The following is a 25,075-nucleotide window of genomic DNA, read 5'->3' on the forward strand; positions in this document are numbered from 1 at the left end:
TTTTTAGCTCTCACATATGAGTGAGAGCATGCAATATTTGTCTTTTTGTGCCTGGCTTATTTCTCTTAACAGAACGACCTCCAATTCCATCCATGTTGCTACAAATTATATGATTTATTTCTTTTTATGGTCAAATAGTATTACATTGTGTATATAGGACATATTTTCTTTATTAATTCATCCATTCATGGGTATGTAGGTTGATTCCATATCTTGACTATATTTAATTGTGCTGCAATAAACATAGAAGTGCAAGTATCCCTTGGATATATCAATTTCCCTCCCTCCCTTCCTTCCTTCCTTCCTTCCTTCCTTCCTTCCTTCCTTCCTTCCTTCCTTCCTTCCTTCCTTCCTTCCTTCCTTCCTTCCTTCCTTCCTTCCTTCCTTCCTTCCTTCCTTCCTTCCCTTTCTTTCTTCTGTTCTTTACTTGTCTCGTTTTGATATCAGGCTATTGTTGGCCTTGTAGAATGAGGTAGTGAGAATTTCATCCCCTTCAATTTTTGAAATAGTTTGAGGATAATTGGTGGTATTCTTCTTTGAAAGTTAGGTTGAATTTGGTAGTGAAACTATCCAGTCCTGATATTTTCTTTGTTGGGAAAATTTTTATTACTGATTCAATCTCATTACTTGTTAGTGATTTGTTCAGGTTATATATTCTTGGACACAATAGAAATTTATCCATTTCCTCTATGCCTTTTAGTTTGTTAGTGTATAGCTGTCATAATATTCTCTGATGGTCTTTTGTATTTCTGTGGTATGAGTTGTAATGTCTTTTTCATTTCTGAGTTTTTTATTTGGATCTTCTTCCTTTTTTACTTGATTAGTCTAGCCAGCAGTTTATCAATTTTTTTTCTTTTGTAAAAAAACAACTTTTTGTGACAGTGATCCTTTACATATTTTAATTTCCTTTTCGCTGAGTTCTGCTCTGATCTTTATTATTTCTTTCCTTCTACTATTTTTGGGTTTGATTTGTTCTTGCTTTTCTAGTTCCTTGAGGTGTAGCATTAGATTGTCTATTTAAAATATTTCTACTTTTGAAACATAGGGGTTTATTGTTAGTAAAAGCTCTTAGCACTGCTTTTTCTGTATCCCATGGGTTTTGGTATGTTGTGTTCCCATTTTCATTTCTTTCGAGAAATATTTTGGTTTCCTCATTAATTTCTTTCTTCTATTGGTCATTCAAGAGTATGTTGTTTAATTTCCATGTATTTTTACAGTTTTGAAAATTCCTCTTGTTATTCATTTCTAGTCTTATTCCACTGTGATCTGAGAATACACTTAATTTTATTTTTAAACATTTTTTGAGACTTGTTTTGTGTCCTATCATATGGTCTATTCCACAAAATGTTTTATGTGATGATGAGAAGAATGTGTATTCTGTAACTGTTAGAGGAAATAACTGTGAATGTCTGTTAGATCCATTTGGTCTAATAATCAGTTTAAATTCAATGTTTCTTTGATTATTTGCTAATGTAAACTGTGGTTGTGATGGGGTGGGAGCCTCCACCAGTCACTTAGGTGATATATGCAGGTAGGTGCCAGTCGTGCTGTTGTCAGCAGATTGATGGGCCCTGCCTTCACCTTCCTGAGAGGAGTGCACAGGTGGTAGTGATAGTGGACTGGGTGGAATGCTCCCCCCTCCCAGTGGTGTGTTCTGGCACTAAGAGATGTGGTGACAAGGCAGGGGGGCCTGGCCTTAAGCCTGACCTGGGTCGTGGGCACCACTGGTACAGACTGTAATAGGCAGGGTGGGACAATCTGTGGAGGTGAGGGTGGAAAGCCTGTCCCCAGGGTGCATGTAATTGCACAGTGGCCCTACTGCTCAGGCAGCAGGTTTGCTGTCAGGGGGAGCAGCTCTCAGCAGACAGGTGGATTTCAGGCTCTGAGGAGTGTGCTCTCTGGCCCCCAGCAGCAGTAGTGACCATGGTGGTGTGCACAGGGAGCCCATCTTCAGAGCACGTTAAAGCCCAGCAGCTGTGCTGCTGTTGGGGTTGGTGGCTTGGCTATCAGCAGCCCAGGCAGGCAGCACTCAAACTCTGGGGAGTGCATGCTTTAGCCCTGAGGGGCAACAGCAGCTGCAGTAGTGTGCAAGAAGAGTCATGCTGCTGGTGGGACAGGGTTTCTATCAGTAGCCTCAGGCAGGCAGCTCTCAGGCTTCAAGGAGCCCCCTTCTGTTCCCTTTGTCCTGCAGGCAGACTTCCTGGTGCTCTCTGCCACCCTTTCTCCTGGGGTGCAGGATTCTTTGTGGGTCACAGTGCTGGGTTCCTTCCACACTTTCAGTTCTAGCCAGTGTTGCATCACCTCCAGGTGGATTTGAGGGGATGTCTGTGGGGCTCGTGAGATGAGGAAATGCAGGGGGGCCCAAAGCAGGATTCAGTCTGGTGGAGGCTGAGCTCTCAAAATGGAATCATGTGGCAGCTGCTTAGTCTCTGGGGGTGTGTGGGACACAACCTGAACTCCCTCTCTGGATCAATGCCTTTGTGAGATTTCTAGGGAGCTGCTTATGCTAGTAGCAGGGCCCATGGGGGTAGCTCTCTCATGGCTAGGATTGCAGGAGTCCTTGGTGGGAATGTGGACTGCTGGGGTCTCTCACTGACCTTTTCCCCCACACTGGGAACCCTCTCCAGGCTCACAGCCAATGCTGGCTGAGCTGGCTGCCTCACTTCCCTCTCCTTTTATGCCTGGAGTGTTTCTAATCACATCTCTGCTGAACTCCAGTCTTCTGTCTTACATATTCTATTCAGGGAGCTATTATGTATTTGGAATTTTACTTCTTTCTGGAAGAGGTGAATATAGGATTTTTCTAGTCAGCCATCTCGAACCCAAGCCCACAACAGTTTACCAGAAAAAATAACTTTAATTTTCCATTTGAATACAAAATTTTCAGGCTGAATCACCCTCCTCTCCCAGTTTCTCACCCGGCTCATCTGGTATTCTCTGCATCACTTAATAACATCATTTTCTTGGTTACCAAGGCTAAAAACTTGGCGCTATACAAATTGTTTCCTTCATCCTCCAGCCTCTCCACTCCTTCAAAACCACTAGCAATGAATACCCCACCTATTGATATTGCTTGGAACTATTTCAACTAGGAGATATCACAATGGCTTTGAGTCTCTAAAGGAAAAGGATATGGGATTTGTCTTAGTCCATTTTTGCTGTTCTAACAAAATGCAAGGGACTGGGTAGTTTATAAATAATAGAATTTAATTTTTAGATTTATTTCTCACAGTTCTGGAGGCTAAGAAGTCCAAGATCAAGGCACCAGTGCTTTCATTGTCTGAAGAAATCCTCTTCCACATAGATGGTGGCTTCTAGGTGTTCTCACATGGTGGAAGGGAAGGAAAGGGTAAAAGAGGACAGATGCTGTGTCCTCACGTCCTCACATGGCAGGAGAGCAGAAGAGAACACACCCACTCCCTCATGCCCTTCTATAAGGGCCCTCATCCCATCCCTTTGGGCTATGTGCTCATGGTTTAGTTACCTCCTAAAGTCCTACCTCTGAATGCTATCACATTGGCCATTGCATTGCAACACATGAATTTTGAGGGACACATTGAGACCATAGCAAGCCTCAATCTGTTGTCTCTGTAGGTAACATTTCCACCCCTTGATTGCAGTATTTGGATTCCATATGCCATAATGTCTGGACAGTGGGAAGGCCTTTGTCAAGTTAAAAACTTGTCCTCAACTACTTGGTTTGAGGAACTATGCTTCTTCCAGTGAGAGTTTAAAATTATATCATGTTGAAATATAAAAACATAACTCTATTTTCCTTATTTATAGTGATGTCAATAAGATATACTGCATGTATATACATGCACGTGTGTACACTAATCTTATGAAACAATTTCAAAGATGTCAAAATGGAAAAAAAAGTGTGTCATAGAATCACAGAAATGCATTGGTATACTAAAATGAATTACTGCCCTCAGCTCTAGATGCAATCAGATAAATTCCATGGAAAGCAGTACCCCTGTGAGCTAATCAACTTTAATTATTTCTAAGACTTCTCAATAAGTGGGTTCCCAGTTAAGGCTTTTATCTGATTTCTGTTCCAATGCATGTAATTGTCTAATGCTCTTGTTTGGCCATTTGGCGAATGCAAATAAATTGAACAAGCCCAATATCAAATTAATGTTCTCTTCAATTCACCAAACACATTCCATGCCCCAGTTTATTCTCAATGATATCAGCATTGCTACATTCCCCCACATTCACACTGTGGGGTACATCTTTCAATCTCATGGCAAATGTCAAATTGTTCTTGGGAACACAGTCATTTTGTGGATATGCTGCCCTCACCAAATTATAAGTGTTTGAGAATCTGATAGGACCAATACTGATGCATGTGTTGTACATAGTAGGTTATTGAAGTACAGTAGGTTATTGAAGTATTGTAATGAATAATATGGAATCTTCAGCCAACAAATAAAAGTGTTCATATTTGTGAACCATAAAACTCTGTAGTTCTGTCATTTTTAGATATGTTTTCAAATCATGGGCCATGAGAGGATTTCTTCATTGTTTTTGCCTCACTCTTTAAGCATTCTATATCTAAGTCAAATCTCTCTCTCTGTCTCTTCCCCCAATCCCTCTCTCTCTTTCTGACACAAACATACACACATACACACGTGTGTGCATGCACATGCAGAGAGAATGAATGAGAGAAACCATAAGGAACTTTAATGAAACAAATCTAGCATTATGCTCAACACCAGTAAAAAGAAAATAATACTAAGCAATAACAAACGTTAGGGTAAGGAAGGAAATGTACATGTAGAAGAAAGTCAAATACTACTCTCTTTCTTTCTCATTTCTATTATAATTATAGTATATGTGGAAATGTCCATTATACTGATTCACTAGATTTAATGAAGTAGATAATTTTTTAATTTTAGAGAAATAATCATGCCCCAAATATCCCAAATTATATGTTTTTAATAGCCATACTCATGCTCATGAATACAAAATTAATTCCTTTCATTGATGTTAGCATCGAAAATACTAAGTGTACAAATTGTAACTTCATTTTTGAAATATTATTATTGTAGTTATTACACTGATATATTTCTTGTGTTAGCTGTACTTACGGATTGACTGAAAGAAGTTGTATCTAAAAAGGGAAGATATACAATAATTCCCAAGAGAGGTGAGATCTTCCTTTCTTCCTTTCCCTGGAAGCTTTGTTGATTAAAACATGGCTGCTTTTCCTGACTTAGACTGGCAAAGTGTCAGAGTCTTGATGAATTGTTTAAGTTCTGAATATGGTTGCGATGTAAGCAGGAGGAAACACAGAAGCCCTTGGGAAAACAGAATGTCTTCCTGAATACAAAGTAAGTAATGCAGCCACATTACAAAAAGATATGGAAAGAAAAGAGATGAAACATTTGACTTTAATAGAAGTAATTACTTGAAAAACCAATCACAGAGGAAACTACTCAAAAATGAATGCTTTATATGCATTAAACAGTCCTCCAGATCATGAGTGTAGTCAACCAAAGAACGCTAAAACAGTTCACAGATTGAAATATAGCCTCCTCTGCAGGAGAATTGAGCTAGGATTTGATGCTAGTATATCAAATCAGTCTTGCAAGGTGAAGGGGAAATCTCTTTAGCTTCGGAAATTATTGTAACAGTTTAGTTGCTATAAAGTTACTACTGCAGTGAGCACTAGGACAACTGATCCTATTCTCAGGCACAGCTTTCATTTTAGGAAAAAATAAAATGATTTATCACTTTAAATTTGGTTCTGTTAAAGTTCCTACTCAATTTCTCCCACAAAAATGGAATGCAGCAGTATATTAAGGAGTTCTTTGTAAACACCAACCCACAATGCTAACATTTGATTTCAGTTATTATAATTATTTCTCAAACTCTGAGATATGAGATTTCTATCTCCAGAGAAAATTATTGTAACCATATGTAGATATAAAATAATATCCAATAATTATTAATATACTTTGTTATTCAAATAATATATTTTCTTTGTTTTGGTGGCAAATAAACATTATTTCACTTCTTCAGATTTAAGTATGCATGTATAAGTAATGATTAGATTTTAGAAGTCTTATGTAAAAAATTGCATATGTATAAAAAGTGTACATAGAACACTGTATTTTGTACCCTGAAATTTCCACTGAGATTCACAGAGGAAATTCATTTCATATGAGGTTGATTGGGATCTTTCTTATTGTAAGAAATTCAGACTATCCAGGTTACTAGTTTTCCATAATTAATGTGAAATTTCAGCATATTGTCTTGAAATACTAATCAAGTTTCCTCCTTCAATATTGCCTTGTAACCGAGGCTTTTGTCCCATTCAAAAGTTGGGGTTTCCTACCTTCATCAGCTCAAAGAAAGGATGACATTGCAGAATATAGAACTGATTATCATTGGCTTTTGTTTTAATAATCCTGGTAGTGAAGGAGAAGGGAATTAGAAACAACTTTCTGGGCTTGGGTAACATATTTTAGAGAGCACTTTATAAAGATTTTGTGCTCTTGAGTCTGGAAAATGATCCTGGTTGGCAGGACTAAGGATATGGGTGGACAGTTTTGAATATTAAAAAGATATCTTTTCAATATTCACACCTGTGAATATCCAGGAAGGAGACACTGTGATGTTCAGAAAGGAGGCCCTGAGCTTTGCACACAGACTCCCCAACCCCAATGAGGGTGTCAAGCCCAAGTGTGATGGTGCTGGGATAGTCAAATGCCTTGACAGGTTTGGAGAATCCAAAGCAGAAGGAAAATAAGCCACCTCTCCAAAGGAGAGGCTCAGCAATGCAGAGACTCCAATGAAGGAATGGTTTATGGTGTATCTAAGCAGTTGCAACCTCAGATACCCAAGACTTGAGGAGTGAAGAGGGCTAAGAAGTAGCTGAGACAGGAAGAGATCTAATGATTCAAGAGGATATCCTTTTGTGGATCCATGATCCAAGGTTCTATACATATATGCACACATATATATGTACACATATGTAGTGTATGTATCAGTGGACATCCATGAAGATGGACTCCCCTCCTGTCGCTTCACTGTTACTATTCTTGAACACAGCCCTGCCCAATTCCTTGCTCCATATAAGTTTCCTGGAACTTGACCCAACTCCAGAGAAAGAATAGGGGCGAGGATTAGTGATTGGCTTAATTAAATTTCTATGATCAACTAAATGGGAGTTAAAAATGGAAATAATTTTCAGTTATTGTAAAATATAATTAAGAATGCTCCTTGTATTTGTGTTCTAAGCTGAAAACTTGTTATAATAAACATAAATAGGTGCAGGAGACCATCTCAGCAGCCTCACCGAGAACCTGAAGGAACAAAGCCCATCACCCAGCACATGGTAGCTGACAATAGTCTCACAGAGACTCTGGTAACACGATGGCAGCTTCAGATGCAAGCTTTCCCACTCCCTGCCCTAGTGCTACAACTTCATGGGTACTCTACCCTCCAACTTCTGCTATATGCTACAACTCTTGTCCATCATCAGTGACTCTTAACTTCTCTCTGCCTCGGGATCCTACTTACCTCCTTGCCTATGGATGTACTTTTGCTGCTTCTCTACTTCAGTGTCTGTATATTTTCTCTGCTTATTTGATATGTAACCTTTCTTAGAAATTGGGCTGGCCAGGCACCATCCAGCATAGACTTCTTCTATTGCCTAGAGGATTCCTTTCACTCCATACATGAGTTAAGTTCTCTTCTTTGACTAATCATGCGATGGCCTTGGTCCTTAGCTCACATGGTACCAAGGCAGGTACATTCTGCACAGGTAAATCTCAGGCTGCACTTTGAGCAGGGCAGAGGCTTCACACACAGGGAGGGTTTAATTGTCAAGCATCTGTCATGGTCTACATATACATTCTAATTCTTGTCTGCCAGGCAGCAAGGATCTTCTTTGTCAAGTAAATAGTTTCTGAGAAGGCTACCTAAAATAATCCAGTAACAGGGACACACCCACACCCTGATTTACTCTTGCCCAAAGGAGTTAACAATCCAGAGTTACCTCTAGGTATCACATCCAGAGGTGAATCAGAGAAGTCACTATACATGCTGCTTGCCCTGAGCCAGCCTCTGCAATTTCTATGTTAATTTATTCAACTCTGATAAGTTTTTAGGCCCATCAAGGATCAGAGATACACACCTTGATGAAGTGTAGTACATTCTAGCATGTAAAGAAGGAACATGCACAATAAGTGCACTAAATAAGAAAATGTATAGAGAGCATCAGAAGGTAATATGTGCTGAGGGAAATAAAGAAAGTATGACAAGGCAAGGGGCGGCTGACTTGCAATTTATAAATAGGATGATTGGTGCGAGCCTTATTGAGAATTGGTATATGAGAATGTGAGCTCATTGAGAATTGAGAATATGGTATTTGAGTTGATCCTATCTAGTGACTTCTGCTGTGCCTATTCTACTTAGGAAAAGACAAGGTAATGATAAACAAGAGTAGTCATCTATCGCTGGTTTTTGAACAAATCGGCCTCTGCTTTGGAACATATGTCACAAGTTGGAAAAAAAAGAAAGAAAATAATCAGAACGTCCTGGCAGTATGTGTAGGCTATCCTCCGACCTCCCAACCCTAAAAGATTCAGGGTAGATCAATCTAGCATTTATTTAGTTTTGGGGGCATGACCTCATGACGATAACTCTAAAATATCACTGGAAATGTTAAGAGAAACAAAAAAATGTGTTTAACATCACCCCTTTCATGGGGGGGGGTGCTGTACATCTGTAAGTGATCTACTTTGATATAATCCGAGGAGTTCAGAGTTCTCAGGTGATGATGAGGGATGCTATCCTGCCTTTTATAGAGGTGGATCCTGGTAACTACAAGTATTTGGTTTTGCTAAACTTTGGAAAGTTTGCTATACTTTCAAAAACTTTTGAAATAAGTTTTCAAATTTGTGGCCACTTTGAGTATGAGGGCGGAATGTTTTAATTTGCTGCTGTTTCTGCTCCTGTAACAAATTTACAACTTGGTGGCTTAACACAAATTTATTATCTTACTGTTCTGGATGTCAGAAGTCCCAAATGGCTTGGCAGGACTGCATTCTTTCTGAGGCTCTGAATGTTGTCTGGAGCACAATTTTTTCCCTTCCATTTTACAGTTTAGGGAGGCCAGCATCCTCTGCCTCCATTGTGACTTTGCCATCCCTGACCTAGACCCTCTTGTCTCCCTCTTGTAAGGACCCTGTGACTGCATTGAGCTGACCTATATAATTCAGAATAGTGTCCCCATCTTAAAATCCTTAACTTAGGTATGTCTTTAAAGTCTTTTTTTGCATGTAAGACAACTTAGTCACAAGTTCTAGGGATTCGGACATGGACACCTTTGAGGAGCCACTGTTCAATCTACCACAGAGAGATGAGCAGATACAAAGAGATTGTCCTTTATTTTTTCTTTCCCAATGAGTTTCTCACTTGCCATTCTAGGCTGCTGTTGAACAGTATCTCAATATTTAGAAATATAGTTTTGAAAGAGCACCAAATTGATAACCTCATCAGGAAACCTACATATCGCAGTATGGAACAGAAGTAACAAACCTTTTGAACATGGGCTCAATGCCCTACACATTTGGTCTATATGGTAACTGTACTTATCAGCTACACATACTGGTTGGAAAGAAGGAAGAACTTACTATCACTCCCGGGAAACCACTACAGGGAAATTCCAATCTGACAGTATTTTCATGCTGCAGACTTTGAAATTTTTTACAGTATGCTCATGAATAGTCTGATGCCTTCCTATATGCCTCCAAGGACCAGAAACTAACTGAATGTAATTTTGTATCAACCAATATCAAGCTAAATCCTCAGTTTCCTCTACTTTATCTTTCCATAAACAACCTACTGCCCTCAACAATCACCAAATAAATTAATTCAGCATAATATTAGCTTCTGGTGTGTGGTAATTTTCTAGGAAGCCTTAAAATGCATGTCTAAACAACCTGTTGATAATTTTAAATTTACTTTTATTTGGTTAATTAATTAATTTTATTTGGTTAATTAATTAATTGGTAAATTAATTTCATTTTCTTGATAATTTTAAATTTACTTTTATTTGGTTTGATAATAGTGGCATATTTTAGGTCTCATTAAGGTTATTTAGGTTATTAGGCAAAACCATCAAAACAAAGTAATTTAAAATTTTGAGAGACAGAGGAGACTGATTATCTTTTTTTCACATCAATGAAGATTTCAAAATTAATTCCATTTTCTTCTTCCTCTGACATACATTGGTAATATAAAACAGAATTTTAGAAACTATCACATTTGACAAAAGAGATCTTTATGCCTATTCACTTCCAACTATTTAAAAAACTTTATCTATTTCTAGAGAGGAAAATCTTCATTGTGATGATTAATTTTAAGTGTCTACTGGACTGAGCCATGAGGTGCCCTAATTTCTGGCCAAAAATATTCTGGGTCTTTCCATGAGGGCATTTTTGTTTGAGATTAACATTTAAATTCATAGACTGAGTAAAACAGATGCTCTCCATATGGCGGGAGGGCTTCATCTAATCAGTCAAAGGTCTGGAAAGAGCAAAAGGCTGACCCTCCCCCAGGTGAGAGGGAATTCTCCTGCCCCTGATGGTTTTGGAGTGAGGGTGCTGGCTCTTCATATTGTGGACTCGCCAGTCCCCATAATTGCACTAGCCAATTTCTTAAAATAAATCATATATGAAATATCTCCATCCTATTGGTTCTGTCTCTCTGCAGCACCTGGGTAATACATACAGTAAAGTCTACTTGGGCAATTCCTGAAGCATGACAGTGTGAAGAATTTACTGGGAGTTCCTGAGTTACTTGATTTAAGTGATAGAAGTTTGGTCAGGTGCCTTATCTGAAAGGAGTTGGCTTCTAATTAAGCAGTGGTTTTCCTGTCTCACCTAGGAAACACAGGGTAGGTTTTCCTGTCTCACCTACGAAACACACGCCTCTTGCATGCCACTGCATTTCTATCCAGTCTGCTGTCTACTCCTCCTTTGTTGCATCGACCAACATCACAGAGGCAACCCAACAGCTCCTTGTCTCAGACATGCCACGTGTCAGTGGCTCTCGGTCCCATCCTGTGCCTTCTCTGATGCTGCAGACTGGCTGTCTGTAGGGACCAGCTTGGTGCCTCCTGTGTATCAGGGGGTGTGAGGGAGTTAATGCCCTGTGAGCCAGCCCTTGGCCCACCCAATTGAGACTGTGGCAGGCGCGGTGGAGAAATGCTCCCCTTTCTGTCTCTTTAGTGAATTCTGTGAGGCGTCCCACATGGCTCCTCACGGCGTCCCTGCAGGATCAAGCCCTCACTCCCCCCAGAAGTGACCAGCTTGGAAGATTCACCATGCTACCACTTTTTCCACCTTCTGTGTCTTAGTCTTCCCAGTTTCCTGCTTGTATTAGTTGGTATCAATTCTCAAAAACTAAATTACTCATATCAAAGCCCTTGCCTTAGGCTCTGCCTTCTGGAGGAAAACCAGGCGAAGACTGCTGTGATCTGCATTTATTCCCTATTGTCTTCCTTTGTGTCTTGCTAATTCTTTTGATACATTCTTACCTTTCTTGTTTTCCTTAAAATGATTTTTTTCTTCATTTTGACATTATGCCTTTTCAGAGATAGAAAAGGATTCTGCAGTTATAAAAGGGCAACATGAGGGATACTTGTGAGGATGGAACTGTTCTTTATTTTGACTGTGGTGGTGGATATGGAAGCCTACCCATGTGATACAAATGAATGGAACTGAACATACACACACATACATACAAACACACATACACACACATGCACACATATACACACGTACAATTAACATTTAAGTAAGATCTATGGATTGGATCAATGTTAGTATAGTGGTTGGGATATTATAGTGCTACAAGTTGTTACCATTGGAGAAAACTTGTAAAGGGTACATGAAATTTCTCTGCATTATTACTTACAACAGCATGTGAATTTAAAACTACTTCAAAATAAAAACTTTAAGAAGGCTATTTTGCTTCTTTTTTGATAGTAGCTTTTCAATTTATATACATATACAAATTGTATTCATTTAGCTGGTTAATAATCAGGTTAAACACTGTATACATGTGTAAGAGCATCTTACTTAAATTATGAACTAATATTCAAAAGCCTATTTGCTTTTAAATAAAAGCCACCCCTTTTGTGCTGTGAACAGCCTAGCATCTAGTAGAAACAGTTACAAAGTATACACAGGATTAAATTAACTGAGAAGAGGCATTCTCATTTACTGCTTTTAATATTTATTAAGAAGAGAAGCACTTCTGAGCTATTTTATCTGTGCTAAGAGAGTGTACTTGTTATAAAGGAGGCTTTATATTAGCCTCCTAGAAATAGAGGTTTCTATTTCCACTTCCAAAAAATTTTTATAAGAACAAATGTGTTCAGTTAAACCAATTAGAGTGGTTTTTCAAATAGAAGATAGGATCAACGGAGCAATATTAGCTGGATGGATCAACTACCTACCTATTTCCTAAAATTTCAATCCAGAGACTGAATTTCATTATGCATAAATTGTGTGTTTTCCCCCTTTAAGACTAGTCAAACATATAACTGAAACAAAAAATGTAACATGTAATACATCATAACTTTAAGGACCTACTTTCTTTGGAATTATTTATTGCAATCCAGGATGACTTTGGGAACAGGGGAAATGAACATAATAATCTAGTGCTTTCTTTTATTACTGTTTGTTTAAAATCAGGACTGTTATATATTTCGTAAATGGCTACCCATCCCTCACCCCCAACACGTGTAATCTGCGAAGTTTGCATTCGTTTACATCACTGCCAAATGCTCTCTTTACTTGCTTTAGTTACCCTTGGCCCATACCTTGACCTTCTGCTACCTGTCTCAATAAATTCAGAACACACGCATTTACCTGCAGCAAATGTGGATGGTTCCCCCAGAAATATAGCATCCTATAAAAACCAAAGCCAAAGGAAATAGAAAGGTGAGGTCAGGCATAATTTTCTCATCCTAGCCTCCCTCACTTTTTTTCTTTTAGTCTCAGGCACTGTGTTGACCTCTGTCTGTTTTTATGACTAGATTAATTCTGCTATTTCAATGAGGCTGAATTTTCAGAACCAAGTGGTTGGGATGACCTTAAGAAGTGCTGAGTTTTAGAAAGATTATGTGAAAAAATGATAGAAAGATGAAAAAAATTGAGACTTGCAGGCCGAAAAGACAACTTAGAGATGATCTTACTCAACCTTCTAATTATAAGGAGGAAGGTGAGGAAAGGACAGTTGAACAATGGTATGTTAGGCTCATATCCCTCTAAGGTTGGCTGTCAAGTCACTAATCCTAGTTTCAGCAGTGCTTCGGACTCAAGGCCAATCCTATCCTAGGTCTGGGAGGTAGGTGGGGTCCTAGGCTGAGGGCGGAATAGCTCAGGTTAAAATCAGAATTATTTGTGATGCTTGAACTTTGAATATCCATCCACCCATGTCTGAGTGTTGGGATTTTAACCTGTTCCCAGGTCCCTGCTCTGTGGATTGCAAATGGATTGCAAATGTCCATGACTGGGTGACTTTCACCTCTATCCTCTAAAGTGTTCCCTTCTTTCTCTGCACAGTGACTTCTAGGACTTTGCTTTTGACTGTTCCTTATCTTCTCACAAACCTTGCATGCCTGTAGAAGAAGTCATGAGGTTCAACCCAGTGGATTAAACACATCATTGGTCCCTAAACTCTTAGGTGTTGGTGACCCAACTAACTGCCTTGAGATCTGTCCACTTCCGTGGATCTATATGGGGTCAGAACAAGCCCTGTATGTGGCTTTCCACTCCCAGCTAAGGGGATTCCAGAAGTCACTTACAGTTTAGGGACACTGTTCTTTCAAAAGTTTATCTTTGAGTTTAGATATCTGTTTGGGAGGTGTTTTCTACTGTGTTGTCTAACTTAATAGATTCCCTTCTGCCCAAATCCTGGTCAAATTCAACCTCAAAATTTTATTTCAGGGATTATAAGGGAGGAGTAGGGAACGAGGGAGCCAGTATGTGAAAGTGACACTCTCAAAATGGAGAAAGAGAATTAAAGCTATTATAAAAACGGGACTATCATATTTTCCCAATACCATTACAGGCATATACCTCATACCCATATTTTAGTCAACGATGGACCTGGTACACAACAGAGCCATAAGATTATAGTGGAGCTGAAAAGTCTCTATGACCTAGTGATACTGTAGCTGTTATCATGCAGTAGTGCAAGGAATTACATGTCTGTGGTGCTGCTGGTTCAAACAAACCTACTGCACTGCCAGTCCTCTGAAAGTATAGCACAAACAAGTAGGTACAGTACATAATACTTGATATTGATAATAAACAACTGTAGTACTGCCTTATATATTTAGTATACTATAATTTTTATTGTCACTTTAAAATGTACTTCTACTTATATAAAGAAGTTAGAAGGAGGGGAAGAATTTGCTCTTACAAAATAGGGCGATGAGCACCACTTGAGAGTAGGACATGCTTGATGTTTTGGTAAGGCAGGGTGGGGGCGTGGGCATGGGGAGGAATGACAGGGGCAATATATGTAACCCGAACAATATTTGTACCCCCATAATATGAAAAAATAAAAAATTAAAAAAAAAAAAAAGTTAGCCACGATACAGCCTCAGGAAGGTCCTTCAGGAGGTTTTCCAGAGGAAGGCATCCTTATCATAGGAGATAACAGCTCCACATGTGTGATAGCCCCTGAAGACCTTCCAGTGGGACAAGATACAGTTTTAGGAGACAGTGATATTGATGATCCTGACCCTGTGTAGGCCTAGGCCAATGTGTGTATTTCGTATTAGCTTTTAACAAAAAAGTTTAACAAGTAAAAAAAAAAAATTAAAAATATAGAAACACTTATATAATAAAGATACAAAGAAAGAAAATAGTTTTGTGCAACTGTACAACGTGTGTTTTAAGCTGTTATTATAAAAGAGTCAAAAAGTTAAAAAAATGAAAGACTTATAAAATGCAAAAGTTATAGTAAGCCAAGTTTCATTTATTATTGAAGAAAGAAAATATCTTTTATAAATTTAGTGTTGCATAACTACACCATATCTTTTTAAGTCTAGGGTAGTGACCAGTGCAGTCCTAGGTCCTCAAACTCACTCAGTGACTCCCCAGAGCACCTTTCAGTCCTGCAAGCTCCCTTCCTGATAAACGCTCTATGCAGATGTACTGTTTTAACAATCTTCCATGCCATATATTTATTATACCTTTTCTGTTTAGATATGTTTAGATGTACAAATACTATTGTGTTACAGTTGCCTGCGGTGTTCAATATAGTAATATGCTGTACAGATTTGTAGTGTGGGAACAATAGGGTATACCATGTAGCCCAGGTTCATAGTAGGCTATGCCATCTAGGTTTGTGGGAAGGTACTCTACGAAGCTCGCAAGCTGAAATAGCTTAACAGGCATTTTTCAGAACATATCCTCATCGTTAGGGATGTGTCACTCTACTTCCTTCTCTTACTCCTCTCTTCCAAGGGTGCCTTAGTCATATTTGGCTCCCCAACTATTTTTCTTAAGCACAATAACTGTAATAGTGTTAAACATGACACAAGAGGCACTTTGGAGATAACTGCCCTGAGTTTAATAGACTAAAAATAAAAAATTCCTTTATTATCTCTCAAGCATCATGCAAATGTGAGATATAAAACCTCTTTATACTGAAGAAAATGGACATAATACAAACCCAGGAATGTTACAAATTTGAAATGTAATTATTTTGGACATAGCAATTTTAATATTTACTGTGAAGTTGCTTAATGGATACTTTCAGTGTTTTCTCTCATGCTACATTTTCATCTATAATTCTCATTAGCTGATCAAAATAAATAGAAAAGCATAGTAACAAAACAGTGGTACATGATGAAAACCAATAGTCTTATATTTTTTATTTCAAAAACTTGTCATTTGTCAGATAGTCACATTGTCACAAAACATACTCATATAAAACAGAATATATTTAATATACATACAGAAAGACTTTGCAAAAGCCTAGAATTTTTATCTTGATTCTTTAGAAAAATGAAAAAAAAATACATCACTTTTCGTTTTAAAAACAAAAAGACTCATACTGAGAATTAATCAAATTAATATTAAAGGTCCCACATAGTACAAGTAAATGTCATCTTTTTAGTCTAGGAGATACAAAGCATGACCCAACTGAAAATACATAGGCTTCTTGAGTTAATAATATGTATGGAGTTAGCAATATGTTTGGTGACGTTCAAGTATAAAATAAACATAACTTTCCACACCTTTATTTATAGAGTAATATTTTAATAGAAGGATGATTAATCTTCAAATTGTTTAATACTACAGATAATGAAATAGCTTTATAAATCACAGATATTGATCTGAATAAGTTACTTAACCAAGAGATTAAAAAGACAAAATAGAATGAAGTGGTAGAACAAACTAATGTTTTAGTTTTTTTTTCTGTTAGAGATGGCATTGCCAGGCAATCAAATGAGGGAATACACTTTCAATCACTTTTGTGGGTCTAAATATAACTTTACAGGAAAATTGGATTCCAAATAGCAATATAAAAATAGAGTATTGATATGTGTCTATGTTCTTATTAATAAAGTATTTTTATTATGACACTTGACTATTTTTTATGAATATAAAACCCTGATACATAAAATATTATCACCAAACTAATAATTACTATTTTTCACAAAATAATCTCACAAAAATATTCTCATTTAAAAGAATAATATGTGAATAGATTTTTAAACTAGTTTAGGTGCTGATTTATACTGACACTTGCATCTGTTATTCTATGTAAAATAAATATGTCAAGGGAACTTGTTGTAACCAAAATTTGTCAAAACACATTTCTGTCATAACAAAATACTACTAAGTAAGTATAAATGTGACAAGAAAGGAATTTAATCCTGGTTTGCTTAATGTTTACATTCTTTTTGTTGTTGTTGTTGTTACATTCTATATCTTTGCCTCTCCTTAGCAAGGGTTAGAGGCATGCCCTTCCCCTCCACAATGCTCACCGAATCCCTCAGTTTTGAGTATACCCCCCAACCCCTGAATCTCTGGAGAACACTACCACCATGTGAGCACCATAGCATTAATCAGTCAGTACCAATTTGATGTGAGTACATGCGGAGACCATTCTTCTGATCTCGTGTCACCTCACTTCAGATAATGGGCTCAAGCACAATACAGGAAAATATAAGCGGTGCTAGATCACTGTTGTTTCTTACAATTGAGTAATATTCCATTGTATACATATACCAAATTTTAATAATCCACTCATGAATTGACAGGCACTTGGGTTGTTTCCACATCCTTGCAATAGTGAATTGTGCTGCCATAAACATTCGAGTGCAGATGTCTTTAATATAGAATGCCTTTTGCTCTTTTGGGTAGATGCCTAATAGTGCTATTGCTGAATCGAATGGTATTTCTATTTTTAGTTCTTTGAGGTATCTGAAAATGTTTTCCACAAAGGTTGCACTAGTTTTCACTCCCACCAGCAGTGTAAGAATGTTCCTGTTTCTCCACATCCTCGCCAGCATTTGTTGTTTTGGAATTTTTTGACAGAGGCCCATCTCACCGGGGTTAGATGATATCTCATTGTGGTTTTGATTTGCATTTCTCTAATGATTAGAGATGTTGAGCATTTTTTATATGTTTACTGGCCATTATTCTGTCTTCTTTTGAAAAGTTTCTGTTCATTTCCATTGCTCATTTATTGATGTGGTTGTTTAATTTTTTTTCTTGATTCTTTTAAGTTCTAGATAGATTATTGTTATCAGAACTTTATTGGATGTGTAGAAAGCAAATATTTTCTCCCATTCTGTATGCTGTCTATCAAAGACCATATGATTCTCTGAATAGATGCAGAAAAAGCATTTGACAAAGTCCAACACACCTTTATGATAAAAACTCTTAACAAAATAGGCATAGATGGCTCATACCTTAAAATTATCAAGTCCATTTATGACAAACCCATGGCCAATATCATACTGAATGAGGAAAATTTGAAACTATTCCCACTTCGAGCAGGAACTAGACAAGTATGCCTAGTATCTCCACTTCTATTCAACATAGTGCTCGAAGTCCTAGCGATAGCAATCAGGCAAGAGAGAGGTATTAAGGGTATGCAAGTGGGGGCAGATGAGATCAAATTCTCGCTCTTTGCCAATGACATCATATTATATCTAGAAAACCACTTGGATTCATCCAAGTGGCTCCTAGAATTTATGAATGAATTCAGTAAAGTCTCAGGTTACAAAATCAATACACACAAATCAGAGGCATTCATATACAGCAATAACAGTCAACTGAAACTCAAATAAAAAAGGCAATACCTTTTACTATAGCCCCAAAGAAAATTAAATATCTAGGAATATATTTAATGAAAGAATTGAGAGACATATACAAGGACAACTATGAAACACTAAAAAAAGAAATTGTAGAAGATGTAAACAGATGGAGGAATCTACCTTGCTCATGGATTGATGGAATCAATATTGTTAAAATGTCAATATTAGCTAAAGTGATCTACAGAATTAATGCAATCCCCATCAAAGTACCATAATTATTCTTTACAGATCTAGAAAAAATAATTTTTTACTTTGTATGGAACCAGAAAAGACCTCGTATGGCCAAAACAATCTTAAGTAAAAAGAACAAACTGGGAGGTATCAGTATTCCAGACTTCAAGCTGTACTAAAAAGCTATAATAATTAAAGTGGCTTGGGACTGGCACAAGAACTGAGACATAGATCTTTGGAACAGGACTGAGATTCCAGAGATGAAACCATCTGCATATGGTAATCTAATCTTTGATAAAGCAGACAAGAATATACATTGGGGAAAAGAATCTCTTTTCAATAAATGGTGCTGGGAAACCTGGATAGCTACATGCAGAAAAATGAAACTGGATCCCTACCTCTCACCTCTCACAAAAATCCACTCAAGATGCATAACAGACTTAAACCTAAGACATAAAACCTTAAGAATTCTAGAAGATGATGTAGGGAAGACCCTTTCAGACATCGGTTTAGGTAAAGAATTTTTGAAGAAGACTTCCAAAGCAATCACTGCAGCAACAAAAATAAATAAATGGGATCTGTTCAAATTAAAAAGCTTATGCACAGCCAAGGAAACCAACTACTTTACTTTTAATGAGTTCAGTTTGTCAGAGGGCCAGTAAAGACACAAGAATAAAAGACATTATGATTTTTAAAATGCTATGTAAAATTTACTAAGGGACTCATGGATGAAAGAACATTTTAGGCCTTTCTGTAGGAGTTAGGGAACACTTCCTATAGACAGGAAAGCTCAATCTCCAGCTGAAGAGATGAGTAGGAGCTCTTCACTGTAAGGGAGGGAGGTGGGGGTCTGCTAAGGCAGGGAGGCATCAGGAGCTTGTTACTTATGTATGGATGAGTCCATGCGTCAATGTAACCAGTAGTCAGGAGCAGATGGGCTGAGGGTGAAGTCAGAAAGTTGGTGGGGATGAGGTGCTGAAGAGCCTTATAAGCCCTAGTAAGGAATATGGATTTTTGAGAATTGGCAAAATTTGTGCCTGTAGATTCCTAGTAACATCAAGACTGCAGATCTTTTCTTATCCCACCAGTTTTGCTGTTTTTTCCTTACAAGCATTTGCCAGTAAGACTTTACACTCTAAGAAAGTGATTGGGCTATTTTCCCCTGTTTTATTTTCTCTTTCTTATTTAAAAAATAATAGTAATACAAGTTTTGTGGATACCTGTGGCTTCTCTCTCCTGTCTGCCACAACCAGCCAAGCAGCAAGAAGGGTCACATGAACACCTTTATGACCTGTGATTCATTGCTTCAGTCTGTTACGCCATGCTGCTAGCCAGAGCCAATCAGACCCCATTTGGATTTGAGGATTAGAAGTTAAGCAAAGACCACTGTAGGCCTATAAATGTATTTCACATTCTACAATCCCTCTTTTTCCAGAGCCCAACTTTGAAGCTTCAACGTTGGTTCCATTAATATAAAGTGTTAATTCGCCTCTAATTTTACTTTTCTTTGGTATGAATACCTCCTGGAAGCTTATAGTGGAAGGGGAGTGCAGATCTGAGTATCCCATGTCATAGGATATTACACCTAATGTCTCCCTCAACACCAACACTGCCCCAAACACATGAATTGTCAGAATTTTAGAGTTGGAAGGGATATATTTCTAGATCGTGAGCTCTCTAATACCAAGGGTAGAATCATATTATTTTAGCTGTAGGTTTATTATCTGGTCAGCAGTTATTTCTCAATAAATGACTATCATATGAATCTAGTTCAGTTTTTGTAACAAAAAGGAAAAGTTGGTCAATGTCAAGGTAACAATTTTACTATAATGTCACTTGTTGAGGTATAATTGCTATACTTTTTCCTGGACTTTTTTTCTCAATTTTTTTTCTAACTTTATACCTCTTTCTGCTACTATCATGAATAATTTGGTGCTCTTTTAACCCTGGTCAGTTATGTAATTTTACATCTCACTATTTTCTAAAACTTTTGGAAAAGCTTTAAAAAAAGACAATATAGCATAGATAATCCATATGCATTTTCAGAACTAGAGTATTTTACTTTGGAGACCACAACACAGCCTGCATTGAATTATAACATAAATCTATTTAACTGGTTTAGATGGATGGACCAGTAATCTCTTTTCTACCCTAAAGCTACTTTCCTAGTTTTACCAGACAGGTTTATAAATGCCTCCCTACCTATATTCCCTTTGTAGATAATCTGCAGTCAACCGAAGTTCCAACCATCTTTCTTTTCTACCTCTTTTATTGGTAGCACGTAACCCCTCACATGCAACAGAAGTGAAAATCTGATACAAGCAACCTTGTCTATAGGCTATGATGAGTGAGTTTTTCTGGTTCTATAAACATTTGAACTAGAGACCATAGAGTCCAGGCGAATTAGATTTTGTTAGGTGTTTAACTAGAGTGGTCATGTCGATGTAAAGCCAGAGTGGACGATAGCACGGTAAAGCACTGGAGAACAGAAAAGGCACAATTCATCAGCACACCGTGTTTCGTGAGAAGTAGGAAAGTGCATTGAGTATACAGTGAGAGGCAGAAATGAAAAGAAAAAATGGCTTCAGTTTCTTTTTTCTTTTTCTTTAAGACAGAGTCTCTCTTTGTTGCCCAGGCTAGAGTGAATGCCGTGGCGTCAGCCTAGCTCACAGCAACCTCAAACTCCTGGGCTCAAGCGATGCTCCTGTCTCAGCCTCCGGAGTAGCTGGGACTACAGGCATGTGCCACCAGGTCCGGCTAATTTTTTCTATATATATTAGTTGGCCAATTAATTTCTTTCTATTTATAGTAGAGACAGGGTCTCGCTCTTGCTCAGGCTGGTTTCGAACTCCTGACCTCGAGCAATCCTCCCACCTTGGCCTCCCAGAGTGCTAGGATCACAGGCGTGAGCCACCGCGCCCGGCTGGCTTCAGTTTCTAACTTTCTAATTCCAGATCCATATAAGTTGCATGTGCATTTTTTCTAGTTCTACAAATATTCATAAGATCATCTATGAGCTTTAACAAAAACAAACTCCAGTACAAATATCAGCATGGATGTCTTTCTATCTGGGCAATTAAATAATAACTAACACATTGTAGCTTTTTGAAGCTACTAAGTCTACCATTAGAAAGTCCTTTTCTGAAGTGTTTTACAAAAATATTTCTTTGTACAGTTTTCTATGTTCTTTTGTTGCTAGGAGTAGTACTTCTGAAGATGACTTTCTTCAAGCTACACTCTTTTCTAGTTTTTACATGACCTTTGGTTATAAAGGGCATCTGTTCCATTAGACTCTGAAATATTGATAAGAAGCTCTGTCTAGCTGGTGAACCACCAAGCATTGCTAGGCCAGAGTTTGAAAGCGGCTTCTGCTCAATTTTCCATTCTGCAAATGTGCTTTGGCTTTAAAGGTCAAGAATGGTACCACAGGGACTTTTGATTGCATTATCCTGATTTCTCAGCTATGAATCACTTTCTTTCCAAAGCTATAGAAGCAGAGGCTCTAAAATAAATTTAGTCATTATCCCTTATGATATAACCTCCACTACTTTGCCTGTTTGGCAAAATGCCTGATATTGGCTGACATTGGAAAAGAACTTTTTAATTCTGCCTTGGATGAAAAAGAGAAGAAAAAGTAAAATAAAAAAAATACAAATAGGCTTCATAATTCTCATTTCTACCTTCTATTTTGTGCCAATGACTAATTTTCTGAAACACTGATCGGAATCTGTTAATAAATCAATCCATTTATTCCTTTACTAAGGGATATATAGCATTGAAATAATTCTTTATTTCCGAAGGCTAAATCACTTATTCGCCTTTAAGAAATTTATATTTTATTATAGGAAATATATGAACCTAACCTGAAAATAGCAAAATATCTGCTTGCTAATGTGCCCATGTATAATATAATATAGTTATTTAAATAATTAGCATTGCTTAGTATCACTTTAAGGAAAAAGGAACAGACAACTATGGCTAAGATATAATTAATTGTCTCATTTTTATGCACAAAATATATTTATTTCTTTTGCTTAATGCACTCATAACAAATTTAATGCATCATAAAATCTGCATCTTTGATTGGCTTTTTAAAAACCTTGTCTGCTCACAATTTTATCCAAGTTGTTTTTCATGTTCAAATATTAATTCCTAGTATCTTGGGTTCTTTTCCATGTATAGGCATATTAGTTGCTCATAATATCTTTTGAGGCATACATTTTTTACAAGCATTACTATTGTTTTCCCTGATCTGGTAAATTCTTCTTCAATGTGATCTGTCATGGTCTTGTGGTTCTCTTGCCAGCCTACTATCTCTTCCCCTTTGCCATTTGTAGCCGTCTCCTATAGAAACATCCCTTCCCCACTTCATGTATTCTTAGTAGGAGAATCACTGATAATTGATGATGCTTGATGTCTGTTGAGCCAGGGATAGGCACCTAATCCAATCAGGCCAACGGTTTGCATACAGGAATTTGAAGAGGACTTCAAGAAACAAAATGATAAAAGGCAGTAGCTCAGTTAACCCCCATAGTGTTTTGGTACTTTCAATCATTAGAAGTGCTCAGTCCATGTTGATTATTTATTTTATTTCAGCATATTATGGGTGTACAAATGTTTAGGTTACATACATAGCCTTTGCCCGACTCAAGTCAGAGCTTCAAGCATGTCCATCCTCCAGAAAGTGCGCACCGCACCCATTAGGTGTGACTATACCCATCCTCTCCTTCCCCTTCCCAGCTACCCGAACACTGATGAATGTTACTACCATATATGCACTAAGTGTTGATCAGTTAATACCAATTTGACGGTGAGTACATGCGATGCTTGTTTTTCCATTCTTGGGATACTTCACTTAGTAGAATGGGCTCCAGCTCTACCCAGAATAATGCAAGAGGTGCTAGATCACCACTGTTTTTAGAGGCTGAGTAGTACTCCATGGTTTTATTCGATCTAATTTTTAATTCAAAGCTACCCCCACCCTGCCACACCCATCTTGCTCACTGGAGAGACATGTGAAGTCGCTGGCTGCAAAGAGACAGGAATAGAGATGGGGTGTAGATCTGTATCTCACACACATGCCTTCCTCTCCCAGGATTTCTCCTGGGGATGTGTTTTAGGAAGAGGGAATAAAAACCAATGGGCTCTACTCATGGGCGTGAAATGAATATTCACTTGTTGCTTTTGCTATTAATCACTGTTATCCCAAAGACAAAAAAAATCTCAATTCAGGACTTAGAGATGAAAGAGAGCAAGGCTAACACAAAATCCTCTCAGTAGAACAGGAGAAAAGTGGAGGGGAGGACAAAATGCACTGTGAGCCCTAATACATTGTGAACCCTGTATTCTCGAGAAAGGGAGTCCATGCTCACCACATGCCTTCAGAGCCCTCTTTATAAAAGAAAGTTGTAAACCTCTGTTTCTAAACTCTGGTGTATTAGATACTTTGAGTGAGTCTCTAAGTTTATAACTAATATGCTAGATAAGATACATTCTTTTAAAAATGAACATGTTAATGAATGAGCATGAAAATAAGGAACCTTCAAATCTCTAAATAGAGTTAAAGCAGAATTTCTGGGAAGAAAGAAAGGCCAGAATGTGCTTGCATTCAAAGCATTTCTGCCACACTCTGAAAACCTTGAGTTTTGACTTTAATGTCTGAGTATACAACATGTGACAGATGATAACATTTAAGGTTTTCTTAATGTGGTAAAGGAAATAGGATGAATAAGCATTAGATCCTGCATGGGCACGTGGCTCATGCCTATAATCCTAGTACTCTGGGAGGCTGAGGTGGGAGGATTGCTTGAGGTCAGGAGTTAGAGACCAGCCTGAGCAAGACCCTGTTTCTACTAAAAATAGAAAAAATTAGCCGGGTGTGGTGGCACACCCCTGTAGTTCCAGATACTGGGAAGATTGAGGCAGGAAGATCGCTTGAGCCCAGGACTTTGAAGTTGCTGTGAGCTAGGCTGACCCCATGGCACTCACCCCAGGCAACAGAGAGAAACTTTATAAAAAAAGAATTCGATCCTGCCACCCAGCAGGCATAAATTAAACTTACCTGTATCAAACTTACCTGAGGGTGAAGGGGCAAACAACTCCCTTGAGAATTCAGCCCTTCAAACTGGCTGTTATATAGACTTTTGGGCCAAATTCATGCCATACGTAAGGTCCCAAGGCCCTGAAGTGGAAAATTTAAGGTAATGCCCCCTGACACTGCTCAAAGAAAACACACATATAGAAAGAATATAACTTCAACATTGGCCTCAGTGCATTTTCAGTAATGAACTTCAAAGATAACAATCAGCTCAAATTCAAAATAAAAATTACAAGAGAGAGACATCAGTAATAAGAATCAGCTGAAACAAAGAGATTAGAAACAGACCTACAAGGATTTCAAATAAAGAAACTGTTGGATATATTTATTAGATTAGATATATACATTCTAAATATATTCATATTCTAAATATATTCCTATGTTTGAAGAAATGCTAGAGAAACTGTAAAATATAAGGAAAAACAGGATTGTAAAAA

This window comes from Microcebus murinus, chromosome 11 (genome assembly GCF_040939455.1).
Source record: "Microcebus murinus isolate Inina chromosome 11, M.murinus_Inina_mat1.0, whole genome shotgun sequence".
Lineage (NCBI taxonomy): Eukaryota > Metazoa > Chordata > Mammalia > Primates > Cheirogaleidae > Microcebus > Microcebus murinus.